The following is a 14,643-nucleotide window of genomic DNA, read 5'->3' as shown; positions in this document are numbered from 1 at the left end:
CAGCCTCAACAGCTTTTCGGGGGAGAGTATTCCAGATTTCCACTTCCCTTTGTGTGAGGAAGTGCTTCCTGGCATTAGCCCTAGCTCTAATTTTAAGCTTATTTCCCCCTTGTTTTGGACTCCCACCACCAGAGGAAATAATTTCTCTCTATTTACCCTGTCAACTCCTTTAATCATTTTACACACTTTGATCAGATCACCCCTTAGCCTTCTATACCCAAGGGAACACAAGCCTAAGCTCAGCAGTGTGCGAGGGCATTAAGAATGGGGGAGGTCCCAGAAATAAACTTAGGTTTACGAAGGAATCTGTGACCTCGAAGTTCCTCTGGGCTTCCGCTGCCGTAACTTTAACGTACGACCAGCGAGACCCCCCAAGGAGATGGGGGAGAGTCCGTTAGGTGGTGTCTCCATCACCTCTGCCAGTTTCTGAATTGTCTTGCAAAGGGTCTGACATCCGTCCGCCCCTTCCAAGGTGAATGACTGGCCAGGGGTGGGGACTCTGTAGGCTGGGAGTCCCCCCACATTCCTAGCCCAGGCTGGGGACCCAACGCATCCTGAGCAAGACGAAGTTTATGGTAGTCCCACGATACAAGGATAAGGGAGTTGTTGACTAATCAGAGCAATCAATCTCTATCAATTAGTCTCCAACAGACCCAGACGTGAGGTGAGGAAAAACCCCAGTGGTGGAGAGTTTTGGCATTCTTTACCATCTTTCCATATTGTTTTTGCTGTTTCGAACTCCCAAGCATAGCTGTGCCCAAAAGGCAGGCTGGCCGCCCAGTACCCACTCCCTCCCTCAGCGCAGTTACATCAGTTCAGCGGCTTATTCCTCACTTACCTGATCGACCTGGGAGCGAAGGCAACAACAACAACTTGCATTTATCTAGCACCTTTTAAAGTAGTAAAACGTCCCAAGGTGCTTCACAGGAGCGTTATCAGACAAAATTTGACACCGAGCCACACAAGGAGATATTAGGGCAGGTGACAGGTAGGTTTTAAGGAGCGTCTTAAAGGAGAAGAGAGAGGTGTAGAGAGGTGGAGCGGTTTAGGGCCGAGACAGCTAAAGGCACGACCGCCACTGGTTGTTCATCACCAGCTTCCACAGTGTGGATTCAATCAGTGCCAGGTGAGTACCAATGGTGGAGTGATGAAAATCAGAGATGTGCAAAAGGCCAGAATTGGAGGAGTGCAGAGATCTTGGAGGGTTGTAGGGCTGGAGGAGGTTACAGAGATAGGGAGAAGACAGGCAAATATTCACCTCAGGAAAGGAGAATATGAATCCAGGATGGCTTTACATGATGCCAGCTATATAGAATTACATTACATAGAATGTACAGCACAGAAACAGGCCATTCGACCCAACTGGTCCATGCCGATGTTTATGCTTCCACACGAGCCTCCTCCCACCCTCTCAGCATATCCTTCTATTCCTTTCTTCCTCTCGTGCTTATCTATTCACCTCAACCACTCCCTGTGGTACTGATTCCACACTCTAACCACTCTCTGAGTAAAGAAGTTTCTCCTGAATTCCTTATTGGATTTATTGGTGACTATCTTATATTTATGGCCCTTAGTTTTGGACTCCCCCATAAGTGGAAACATCTTCTCTATGTCTACCCCTTCAAACCCTTTCATAATTTTAAAGACCGCTCTCGGGTCACCCTTCAGCCTTCTCTTTTCTGGAGATAGGAGACCCAGCCTGTTCAATCTTTCCTGATGGTTGTAACCTCTCATTTCTGGTATCATTGTTGTTGCTCAGTTGGTGATAACACTGCAGGAGGGGGTCAGTCTTCTTACTAATTGCTCACATCATCTCCTGGTCCAAAGATCTCTCAGACACCCAGAGTAACCATGAAAGAACCTACACTGTACATTACACCAGTGACGGACACACCAGTCTCTTAACCGACGTGAAAGTTGGACGTCACGGTTCAGTGAGGGCGGCTTTAATTTTGTTTTAAATGAGCAAACAAGACAGTAGGCGCCAGAAAATTAAATAATAAGATTTTAATTCATAAACGTCTTAAGGTGCTAATTCTGAGAATTTGTGCCTCTTTGATTTTATAATTTTATTTTGCTGCAGATAAATCAACGGTTGCACTGCCCCCTTGCATGTCATATCGTTTCAACCAGAGATGTTTTAGATATTATTAATATTTAAGCTTTTCAACAAAAAATGGCAAAGGAGCCAAGTTTTAGGACTGAAATGTACACTAGGAACATTTTTAATTTTGATTGTTTTATTTTGAATGTCCAATCAAAAGTAATAATTGAATGTTTCAGGTTATGAAATGAGAATGTTTTGTTTCCAGATATCTTGGATGTAATATTTCAATCGACGCACAGTATCTTCCGTGTACATTACTGAGAGTCATGAATGTGATATGTCCACATTGCAAAAAATACAGAATACAAATATGTAACTTCCTACCACTTTGATAATTCTGCAGCAGCTATCTGCGATTTTGAACACTATTTGTAATTGAACAATTATACCAATCAAATAAAATGTAATGGAGTTTGCTGTAATTGTCCTTTTTTGGGTTTTGACAGTATGGAGAGCCTTCCTGCACCCACCTCACCCAGTTTGAACGATGCTCTTGGTACTGAGGCAAGAATACCTGACATCAATTGACGTGAAAGGCCTGCTTCTAATGAATGTCAGAAATGTCTCCTCTCTTGTGCTGCTGTGCAGTACAGTGCTGCAGTAACACTGTAAATCTGTGCTGCAGTAATACTGTAAATCTGCTACAGTAACACTAAATCTGTGCTGCAGTAACACTGAATCTGTGCTGCAGTAATACTGTAAATCTGCTACAGTAACACTAAATCTGTGCTACAGTAACACTGTAAATCTGTGCTGCAGTAACACTGAATCTGTGCTGCAGTAATACTGTAAATCTGCTACAGTAACACTAAATCTGTGCTACAGTAACACTAAATCTGTGCTACAGTAACTAAATCTGCTACAGTAACACTGAATCTGTGCTACAGTAACTAAATCTGTGCTACAGTAACACTGGAAATCTGTGCTACAGTAACTAAGTGCTACAGTAACACTAAATCTGTGCTACAGTAACACTAAATCTGTGCTACAGTAACACTAAATCTGTGCTACAGTAACACTGTAAATCTGTGCTACAGTAACACTGTAAATCTGTGCTGCAGTAACTGTAAATCTGTGCTACAGTAACACTAAATCTGTGCTACAGTAACACTGTAAATCTGTGCTGCAGTAACACTAAATCTGTGCTACAGTAACACTGAATCTGTGCTGCAGTAACACTGTAAATCTGTGCTACAGTAACGCTGTAAATCTGTGCTGCAGTAACACTGTAAATCTGTGCTGCAGTAACACTGTAAATCTGTGCTGCAGTAACACTGTAAATCCGTGCTGCAGTAACACTAAATCTGTGCTGCAGCAACTGTAAATCTGTGCTACAGTAACACTGAATCTGTGCTACAGTAACACTGTAAATCTGTGCTGCAGTAACTGTAAATCTGTGCTACAGTAACACTGAATCTGTGCTACAGTAACACTGTAAATCTGTGCTACAGTAATACTGTAAATCTGTGCTACAGTAACACTAAATCTGTGCTACAGTAACACTAAATCTGTGCTACAGTAACACTGTAAATCTGTGCTGCGGTAACACTGTAAATCTGTGCTGCAGTAACACTGTAAATCTGTGCTGCAGTAACTGTAAATCTGTGCTACAGTAACACTGTAAATCTGTGCTACAGTAATACTGTAAATCCGTGCTGCAGTAACTGTAAATCTGTGCTACAGTAACACTAAATCTGTGCTACAGTAACACTAAATCTGTGCTACAGTAACACTGAATCTGTGCTACAGTAACACTGGAAATCTGTGCTGCAGTAACTGTAAATCTGTGCTACAGTAACACTGAATCTGTGCTACAGTAACACTAAATCTGTGCTACAGTAACACTGTAAATCCGTGCTGCAGTAACTGTAAATCTGTGCTACAGTAACACTAAATCTGTGCTACAGTAACACTAAATCTGTGCTGCAGTAACACTGTAAATCTGTGCTGCAGTAACACTGTAAATCCGTGCTGCAGTAGCTGTAAATCTGTGCTACAGTAACACTAAATCTGTGCTACAGTAACACTAAATCAGTGCTGCAGTAACACTGTAAATCTGTGCTGCAGTAACTGTAAATCTGTGCTACAGTAACACTAAATCTGTGCTACAGTAACACTAAATCAGTGCTGCAGTAACACTGAATCTGTGCTACAGTAACACTGTAAATCTGTGCTGCAGTAACTGTAAATCTGTGCTACAGTAACACTGAATCTGTGCTGCAGTAACTGTAAATCTGTGCTGCAGTAACTGTAAATCTGTGCTACAGTAACACTGAATCTGTGCTGCAGTAACTGTAAATCTGTGCTGCAGTAACACTAAATCTGTGCTGCAGTAACTGTAAATCTGTGCTGCAGTAACACTGTAAATCTGTGCTGCAGTAACACTAAATCTGTGCTACAGGAACACTAAATCTGTGCTGCAGTAACTGTAAATCTGTGCTGCAGTAACACTAAATCTGTGCTGCAGTAACACTGTAAATCTGTGCTGCAGTAACACTAAACCCATGCTGCAGTAACACTGTAAATCCGTGCTGCAGCAACACTGTAAATCCGTGCTGCAGTAACACTAAATCCGTGCTACAGTAACACTGTAAATCTGTGCTGCAGTAACTGTAAATCTGTGCTGCAGTAACACTGTAAATCTGTGCTGCAGTAACACTAAATCCGTGCTGCAGTAACACTGTAAATCTGTGCTGCAGTAACACTGTAAATCTGTGCTACAGTAACACTAAATCCGTGCTACAGTAACGCTGTAAATCTGTGCTACAGTAACACTGTAAATCTGTGCTACAGTAACACTCTAATATTCTGAGGTCTGAGATCTCAGATACTAAACTGTACTGGCAGTGCTGTAACAAGAATATTGCACCATGGTGTCCTGCAACTTTGGTATGTTAATTGCATTGCCCAGTAACAGCCTATTACTCAACACTGTTCTAGTGTTGTGTGGTACAGTGATTGAGGGGTCTAGAATGAGGGGGACATAGATATAAGAATATAGATGAGATTTAGGACAGAGAGCAGGAGAAGCTTGCTTACACAGAGGGTTGTGAGGCTGTGGAATGCACGACGAGTTGGTGATTGAAGCAGCGACCTCATCAACATCTATCTATATATATAAATCGGTACTTCTGTCTGTCTGTCTGTCTGTCATCGCGTATGCGTCTGTCGGGTATGCGCTCGAAAGTTACAGGGCGTACCTACGCGCGCGTTACCTCCAAAGAAAGCTTACGCTTCCGAGACGGTTTTAAGCGTATTTACGTTTCGGCCGGGCTAAAATCGCGCCCGCGGTATCCCAAAAACCTTAACATTCCACTCATTAGCATCTCATTATCCGCTCATTAGCGACAGAGTGACCTCGAGCTCGACCAATCGTACGCCGGGTTGCTGGCGTGTGCCGCCGGGCCAATCGGTGCGTGTGTGGCCGGGCCTTATCCTTCTGAACCGAGGTGAGTCGCCGCCATCTTGATTCCAAACTTTTCCTTTCTTTTTCCCGCTTTCTGCGTCTTAAAAAAAAACGTTGCTTTTAAAACACATATTGTTTTAAAAAAAAATGATTTAGAAAGTTATTAACTTATTTAATCTCATTAATTTTCCTACCTTTCCCCGTTTTTCCAGGTAGGCCTAGAAGCCTCGGCGTCTCCTCTGCACCCACGCCCGAGCTAGGCACCTCCCGGCCCCACTCGAAGGCTGGAGGGCCGAGCCTCAGCCCAGCGCCGCTAGGGTGCGCGCGCAGCAGGAGCTGAGACGCAGCGTCTCTCTCTGGCTCGGCCGGGAGGGCGGGGCTTGCTGAGCGTCCAGCGTTACCCTGGCAACCGGGCCCGCCGGCCGTCTCGCACAGCCGCAATCGGCGGTCTTCACCTCGGGGGGGGGGGGCCGCGACCCTCGGGGGGGGGGGGCCGCGACCCTCGGGGGGGGGGCCGCGCGCGCAGCAGGAGCAGCTGAGATGCGCCGTCTCTCTGGCTCGGCCGGGGGGCGGGGCTTGGTCAGCGTCACGGTTACCCTGGCAACCGGGCCCGCCGGCCGAGCCAGAGAGAGACGCCGCGCCTCAGCTCCTGCTGCGCGCACAATCGGCGGTCTTCACCTCGGGGGGGGGGGGGCCGCGACCCTCGGGGGGGGGGGGCCGCGACCCTCGGGGGGGGGAGGCCGCGACCGTCGGGGGAGGGCGCGACCCTCGGGGGGGGGGCGCGACCCTCGGGGGGGCCACGACCCTCGGGGGGGGCCCCCCGCCCTCCCTCCCCCAGCCCTCCCTTCCCCCTTCCCCCCCGCCCTCCCTTCCCCCCTGCCCTCCCCCCCTCCCTTCCCCCCCCGCCCTCTCCCTCCCTCCCCTCCCTCCCCTCCCCTCCCCCCCTCCCCTCCCTCTCTTCCCCCCAGTCGCTCTCTCTCTTCCCCCCAGTCGCTCTCTCTCTCTCTTCCAACAACAACATTCCCTCGAAAAAGCCTCGGCACCGCCGGGCACTTCAGCTAGTTGAAGAATAGATTAGATAGATGGTTGAAGGAAAAGGGGGATAAAGGGATATGGGAACAGGGTGGGCACATTGGATTAGGACTAATGCTAATGTGGAGGCTGAACAACACAGACCGATTGAGCCGAGCGGCCTGTTTCTGTGTCATAATCTCTATGTAATTAAGTCTGTACAACCGTTCCTTCAATGAACAGAAGATTCAGTCCCTGGTGGGCCCCCACACACATCCCCAACCCCCTAATTTAATTTTTTTCATTTTAATTGTGTCTTATTTCTGAATTCTTGAAAGTCAAACTGCTTTGTTCCCGCTATCACTGACGGGATCATTTAACGGCTGTTGCTGAATCAGGGAGGCTCGTTACTGATCTCTTCGCTGACAACTGAGCACACAGGAGGACTGAGCCCCGAGTCCTCCCAGGGTTAGCCAGAGACGAGAGAGAGAAAAATATGACAGAAAGAAATAGAGCATAATATCTGAAAAGGAAAAAAAGCTCCAGTGAGATCCTAAAGCAAAAAGACCCAGAAACATTCTCAATGATCTGACACACTGGATGAGTGGCAAATCTCACAATGGAACCACAGGCCTCAAACAGTCGTTGGCATGGAAACCATCGGCAATGGACCTTGAACATCCCGTGAGTGATCACACAAACTCTATTCAACTTTGCATCCCCCCTGTCAACAGGAAGAAAATCATCTTACCACCGCCAGCACAAAGCTTCATTCATTACACTTTCTAGAACATTCCAGCTGAACAGAAATGGCCAATTTTTTTTTTAAACACCATTCTTATTTTAACAGCTGCTCCTGAGAGGGGTTTGATTTTGATGTCGACCCCAAGGATTCCATTCATTTCTTCTTCGGAATACACACTTTTTTCTCTCGATCATTCTTTTTCCTGAACTTCTTTTCTCCCTACTGAATATTTTCAATAGGGAAACCCCAGAAAATGAAGAGAAGGGTTGTTTAAACACATTCAAAAAATTGTGAATGATAACAAATAATAGTTCTTTAAATTCATTCTTTTTTAAGTGCTGTTCGAAAACATTTTGTACCAAAGCTTTTTTTTAAAGACCATTAAGGTGCCCAGGCATCAATTCTAAAGGGAACAACACTTCGTCCTGTCGCTGGCTTTCGGATGAGACATTAAACTGAGGCCCTGTCTGCTCTCTCGGGTGGATGTAAAAGATCACACGGCACTATTTTGAAGAAGAGCAGGGGAGTTCTCTCTGGTGTCCTGGCTAATATTTATCCCTCAATCAGCATAACAAAAACAAATGATCTGGTCATTATCATATTGCTGTTTGTGGGAGCTTGCTGTGCGCAAATTGGCTGCTGCGTTTCCCACATTACAACAGTGACTACATTTCAAAAGTACTTCATTGGCTGTAAAGCGCTTTGAGACGTCTGGTGGTCGTGAAATGCGCGATATATTTTTTCTTTGCATGCTGGAGCTGTTTTAACTTTTGCTGCTGTTAATCCAGGTAGGCATCCCCCCTCCCTTCCTGAAGGTGCTGACTCTTGCTCCGGCACCTTGCGTGCATGCCAGAAACCCATTGCTAGCTCGCCCAAGCGGCCATCCTTCGTGGTGAGCCCTGGTGCTGAGGGTCAGCAGCCTATTTGACTGCGGGAAGCATCACAACCAAGCCAGATCCTGCCCTAACCCAACATCCACTTTTCACCAGTGATCAGGGGTGAGAATGCCAATTTTCCGCTCGCCCCCAATCCAAGAGTGCGGAGGACAACTATAGCACCCCGATCATTGCCCCATCTCAGGTTACATAGAATGACGCAGAATTTACTGCATAGAAACCGGCCATTTGACCCAACTGGTCTATGTTGGTGTTTATGCTCCCCATGATCCTCCTCCCACCTTACTTCATCTCACCCCATCAACTTATCCTTCTATTCCTTTCTCCCTCACGTGTTTATCTAGCTTCCCCTTAAATGCATCTATGCTAGTCGCCTCAACTACTCCCTGTGGTAGCGAGTTCCACATTCTCACCACTCTTTGGGTAAAGAAGTTTCTCCTGAATTCCTTATTGGGTTTATTAGTGACTATCTTATATCTATGGCCCCTAGTTCTGGTCTCCCCCACAAGCAGAAACATCTTCTCTACATCAACCCTATCAAATCGCTTCATAATTTTTAAAGACCTCTCTTTGGTCACCCCTCAGCCTTCTCTTTTCTAGAGAAAAGAGGCCCAGCCTGTTCAGTCTTTCCTGATCGTTCTAACTTCTCAGTTCTGTTATCATCCTTGTTGATCATTTTTACACTTTCTCCAGGGCCTTATTATCCTTTTTGTAATTATGGAGACCAGAACTGTACACAGTACTCCAGCCTCCAATATTCTCTCCTCCTCTCCTGAAGGTAACTCAGTACTGACCACAGATGGAACCTGCCTTCCTGCTCTGTCCCACACTGGATGATAGATTTACCCCGGCAGGCACTGGGAAACACTATCTCAATTAAACATTGGTTTAACATGACCTGACCTGGATACTTCTTTAGTAAATATTTACTCGACATTCCCTGCTATCTCTTTTACCGCCGCCTCCAATTCTCTGCTCTCTTTTACCCCCTCCTCCAATCCCCACCCATCCTGTCCCAAACAATAAGTCAAATGATTTGGATCATCAGCTGGGGTTGGCATTTTTCATGTGTCCTTGAGATGTGGGCACCTCTGGCAAGGCAGCACTTATAGCCCATTCCTAGTTACCCTGAGGGCATTAAACATCAACCACATGGCCAAATTTTCCATACATAGGGATGGAAGACTTCAGTTATGTGGAGAGACTGGAGAAACTGGGATTGTTCTCCTTAGAGCAGAGAAGGTTAAGGGGAGCTTTAATAGAGATGTTCAATATCATGAAGGGTTTTGATCGAGTAAATAAGGGGTACTTGTTTCCACTGGTAGGAGGTTCGGTAACCAGAGGACACAGAGTTAAGATAATTGGCAAAAGAATCAGTGGTTACATGAGGGGGAAAAAATGTAGTCAGTTGTTATGATCTGGAATGCGCTGCCTGAAAGGGCGGTGGAAGCAGATTCAATAGTAACTTTCAAAAGGGAATTGGATAAATACCTGAAGTGGAAAAGTTTACAGGGCTATGGGGAAAGAGCAGGGGGAGTGGGGCTAATTGGATAGTTCTACCAAAGAGCCGGCACAGGCACGATGGGCTGAATGACCTCCTTCTGTGCTGTATCAGTTTATGATTCTACTCTCTGTCCCTCTGGTATTCTACTCTCTGCCCCTCTGGTATTCTACTCCCTGCCCCTCTGGTATTCTATTCCCTGCCCCTCTGGTATTCTACTCCCTGCCCCTCTGGTATTCTACTCTCTGCCCCTCTGGTATTCTACTCCCTGCCCCTCTGGTATTCTACTCTCTGCCCCTCTGGTATTCTACTCTCTGCCCCTCTGGTATTCTACTCTCTGCCCCTCTGGTATTCTACTCTCTGCCCCTCTGGTATTCTACTCTCTGCCCCTCTGGTATTCTACTCTCTGCCCCTCTGGTATTCTACTCTCTGTCCCTCTGGTATTCTACTCTCTGCCCCTCTGGTATTCTACTCTCTGCCCCTCTGGTATTCTACTCTCTGTCCCTCTGGTATTCTACTCTCTGCCCCTCTGGTATTCTACTCTCTGCCCCTCTGGTATTCTACTCTCTGCCCCTCTGGTATTCTACTCTCTGCCCCTCTGATATTCTACTCTCTGCCCCTCTGGTATTCTACTCTCTGCCCCTCTGGTATTCTACTCCCTGCCACTCTGGTATTCTACTCTCTGTCCCTCTGGTATTCTACTCCCTGCCCCTCTGGTATTCTACTCTCTGTCCCTCTGGTATTCTACTCTCTGCCCCTCTGGTATTCTACTCTCTGCCCCTCTGGTATTCTACTCTCTGCCCCTCTGGTATTCTACTCTCTGCCCCTCTGGTATTCTACTCTCTGCCCCTCTGGTATTCTACTCTCTGCCCCTCTGGTATTCTACTCTCTGCCCCTCTGGTATTCTACTCTCTGCCCCTCTGGTATTCTACTCCCTGCCCCTCTGGTATTCTACTCCCTGCCCCTCTGGTATTCTACTCTCTGCCCCTCTGGTATTCTACTCTCTGTCGCTCTGGTATTCTACTCTCTGCCCCTCTGGTATTCTACTCTCTGTCCCTCTGGTATTCTACTCTCTGCCCCTCTGGTATTCTACTCTCTGCCCCTCTGGTATTCTACTCTCTGCCCCTCTGGTATTCTACTCTCTGCCCCTCTGGTATTCTACTCTCTGCCCCTCTGGTATTCTACTCTCTGCCCCTCTGGTATTCTACTCCCTGCCCCTCTGGTATTCTACTCTCTGCTCCTCTGGTATTCTACTCTCTGCCCCTCTGATATTCTACTCTCTGTCCCTCTGGTATTCTACTCCCTGCCCCTCTGGTATTCTACTCCCTGCCCCTCTGGTATTCTACTCTCTGCCCCTCTGGTATTCTACTCCCTGCCCCTCTGGTATTCTACTCCCTGCCCCTCTGGTATTCTACTCTCTGCCCCTCTGGTATTCTACTCTCTGCCCCTCTGGTATTCTACTCCCTGCCCCTCTGGTATTCTACGCCCTGTCCCTCTGGTATTCTACTCTCTGCCCCTCTGGTATTCTACTCCCTGCCCCTCTGGTATTCTACTCCCTGCCCCTCTGGTATTCTACTCTCCGTCCCTCTGGTATTCTACTCTCTCCCCCTCTGGTATTCTACTCTCTGCCCCTCTGGTATTCTACTCTCTGCCCCTCTGGTATTCTACTCTCTGCCATTCTGGTATTCTACTCTCTCCCCCTCTGGTATTCTACTCCCTGCCCCCCTGGTATTCTACTCTCTGTCCCTCTGGTATTCTACTCTCTGCCCCTCTGGTATTCTACTCCCTGTCCCTCTGGTATTCTACTCTCTGCCCCTCTGGTATTCTACTCTCTGTCCCTCTGGTATTCTACTCTCTGCCCCTCTGGTATTCTACTCTCTGCCCCTCTGGTATTCTACTCTCTGTCCCTCTGGTATTCTACTCTCTGCCCCTCTGGTATTCTACTCTCTGCCCCTCTGGTATTCTACTCTCTGCCCCTCTGGTATTCTACTCTCTGTCCCTCTGATATTCTACTCTCTGCCCCTCTGGTATTCTACTCTCTGCCCCTCTGGTATTCTACTCCCTGCCACTCTGGTATTCTACTCTCTGTCCCTCTGGTATTCTACTCCCTGCCCCTCTGGTATTCTACTCTCTGTCCCTCTGGTATTCTACTCTCTGCCCCTCTGGTATTCTACTCTCTGCCCCTCTGGTATTCTACTCTCTGCCCCTCTGGTATTCTACTCTCTGCCCCTCTGGTATTCTACTCTCTGCCCCTCTGGTATTCTACTCTCTGCCCCTCTGGTATTCTACTCTCTGCCCCTCTGGTATTCTACTCCCTGCCCCTCTGGTATTCTACTCCCTGCCCCTCTGGTATTCTACTCTCTGCCCCTCTGGTATTCTACTCTCTGTCGCTCTGGTATTCTACTCTCTGCCCCTCTGGTATTCTACTCTCTGTCCCTCTGGTATTCTACTCTCTGCCCCTCTGGTATTCTACTCTCTGCCCCTCTGGTATTCTACTCTCTGCCCCTCTGGTATTCTACTCTCTGCCCCTCTGGTATTCTACTCTCTGCCCCTCTGGTATTCTACTCCCTGCCCCTCTGGTATTCTACTCTCTGCTCCTCTGGTATTCTACTCTCTGCCCCTCTGATATTCTACTCTCTGTCCCTCTGGTATTCTACTCCCTGCCCCTCTGGTATTCTACTCCCTGCCCCTCTGGTATTCTACTCTCTGCCCCTCTGGTATTCTACTCCCTGCCCCTCTGGTATTCTACTCCCTGCCCCTCTGGTATTCTACTCTCTGCCCCTCTGGTATTCTACTCCCTGCCCCTCTGGTATTCTACGCCCTGTCCCTCTGGTATTCTACTCTCTGCCCCTCTGGTATTCTACTCCCTGCCCCTCTGGTATTCTACTCCCTGCCCCTCTGGTATTCTACTCTCCGTCCCTCTGGTATTCTACTCTCTCCCCCTCTGGTATTCTACTCTCTGCCCCTCTGGTATTCTACTCTCTGCCCCTCTGGTATTCTACTCTCTGCCCCTCTGGTATTCTACTCTCTGCCCTTCTGGTATTCTACTCTCTCCCCCTCTGGTATTCTACTCCCTGCCCCCCTGGTATTCTACTCTCTGTCCCTCTGGTATTCTACTCTCTGCCCCTCTGGTATTCTACTCCCTGTCCCTCTGGTATTCTACTCTCTGCCCCTCTGGTATTCTACTCTCTGCCCCTCTGGTATTCTACTCCCTGCCCCTCTGGTATTCTACTCCCTGCCCCTCTGGTATTCTACTCCCTGCCCCTCTGGTATTCTACTCTCCGTCCCTCTGGTATTCTACTCTCCGCCCCTCTGGTATTCTACTCTCTGCCCCTCTGGTATTCTACTCTCTGCCCCTCTGGTATTCTACTCTCTGCCCCTCTGGTATTCTACTCTCTCCCCCTCTGGTATTCTACTCTCTGCCCCTCTGGTATTCTACTCTCTGCCCCTCTGGTATTCTACTCCCTGCCCCCCTGGTATTCTACTCTCTGCCCCTCTGGTATTCTACTCTCTGTCCCTCTGGTATTCTACTCTCTGCCCCTCTGGTATTCTACTCTCTGCCCCTCTGGTATTCTACTCCCTGCCCCTCTGGTATTCTACTCCCTGCCCCTCTGGTATTCTACTCTCTGCCCCCCTGGTATTCTACTCTCTGCCCCTCTGGTATTCTACTCCCTGCCCCTCTGGTATTCTACTCTCTGCCCCTCTGGTATTCTACTCCCTGCCCCTCTGGTATTCTACTCCCTGCCCCTCTGGTATTCTACTCTCTGCCCCTCTGGTATTCTACTCCCTGCCCCTCTGGTATTCTACTCTCCGTCCCTCTGGTATTCTACTCTCCGCCCCTCTGGTATTCTACTCTCTGCCCCTCTGGTATTCTACTCTCTGCCCCTCTGGTATTCTACTCTCTCCCCCTCTGGTATTCTACTCTCTGCCCCTCTGGTATTCTACTCTCTGCCCCTCTGGTATTCTACTCTCTGCCCCTCTGGTATTCTACTCCCTGCCCCCCTGGTATTCTACTCTCTGTCCCTCTGGTATTCTACTCTCTCCCCCTCTGGTATTCTACTCTCTGCCCCTCTGGTATTCTACTCTCTGCCCCTCTGGTATTCTACTCTCTGCCCCTCTGGTATTCTACTCCCTGCCCCTCTGGTATTCTACTCCCTGCCCCCCTGGTATTCTACTCTCTGTCCCTCTGGTATTCTACTCTCTGCCCCTCTGGTATTCTACTCCCTGTCCCTCTGGTATTCTACTCCCTGTCCCTCTGGTATTCTACTCTCTGTCCCTCTGGTATTCTACTCCCTGCCCCTCTGGTATTCTACTCCCTGCCCCTCTGGTATTCTACTCTCTGTCCCTCTGGTATTCTACTCTCTGTCCCTCTGGTATTCTACTCCCTGCCCCTCTGGTATTCTACTCCCTGCCCCTCTGGTATTCTACTCCCTGCCCCTCTGGTATTCTACTCCCTGCCCCTCTGGTATTCTACTCTCCGTCCCTCTGGTATTCTACTCTCCGCCCCTCTGGTATTCTACTCTCCGCCCCTCTGGTATTCTACTCTCTGCCCCTCTGGTATTCTACTCTCTCCCCCTCTGGTATTCTACTCTCTGCCCCTCTGGTATTCTACTCTCTGTCCCTCTGGTATTCTACTCTCTGCCCCTCTGGTATTCTACTCCCTGTCCCTCTGGTATTCTACTCTCTGCCCCTCTGGTATTCTACTCCCTGCCCCTCTGGTATTCTACTCCCTGCCCCTCTGGTATTCTACTCCCTGCCCCTCTGGTATTCTACTCCCTGCCCCTCTGGTATTCTACTCTCTGCCCCTCTGGTATTCTACTCCCTGCCCCTGTGGTATTCTACTCTCTGCCCCTCTGGTATTCTACTCCCTGCCCCTCTGGTATTCTACTCCCTGTCCCTCTGGTATTCTGCTCTCTGCCCCTCTGGTATTCTACTCTCTGCCCCTCTGGTATTCTACTCTCTGCCCCTCTGGTATTC

This window comes from Somniosus microcephalus, chromosome 25 (assembly GCF_052327205.1).
Source record: "Somniosus microcephalus isolate GS21.2 chromosome 25, FLI_Smic_1.0, whole genome shotgun sequence".
Taxonomy (NCBI): Eukaryota; Metazoa; Chordata; class Chondrichthyes; order Squaliformes; family Somniosidae; genus Somniosus; species Somniosus microcephalus.
The sequence above is the reverse complement of the archived record's forward strand: the minus strand, read 5'-3'. Positions refer to the sequence as shown.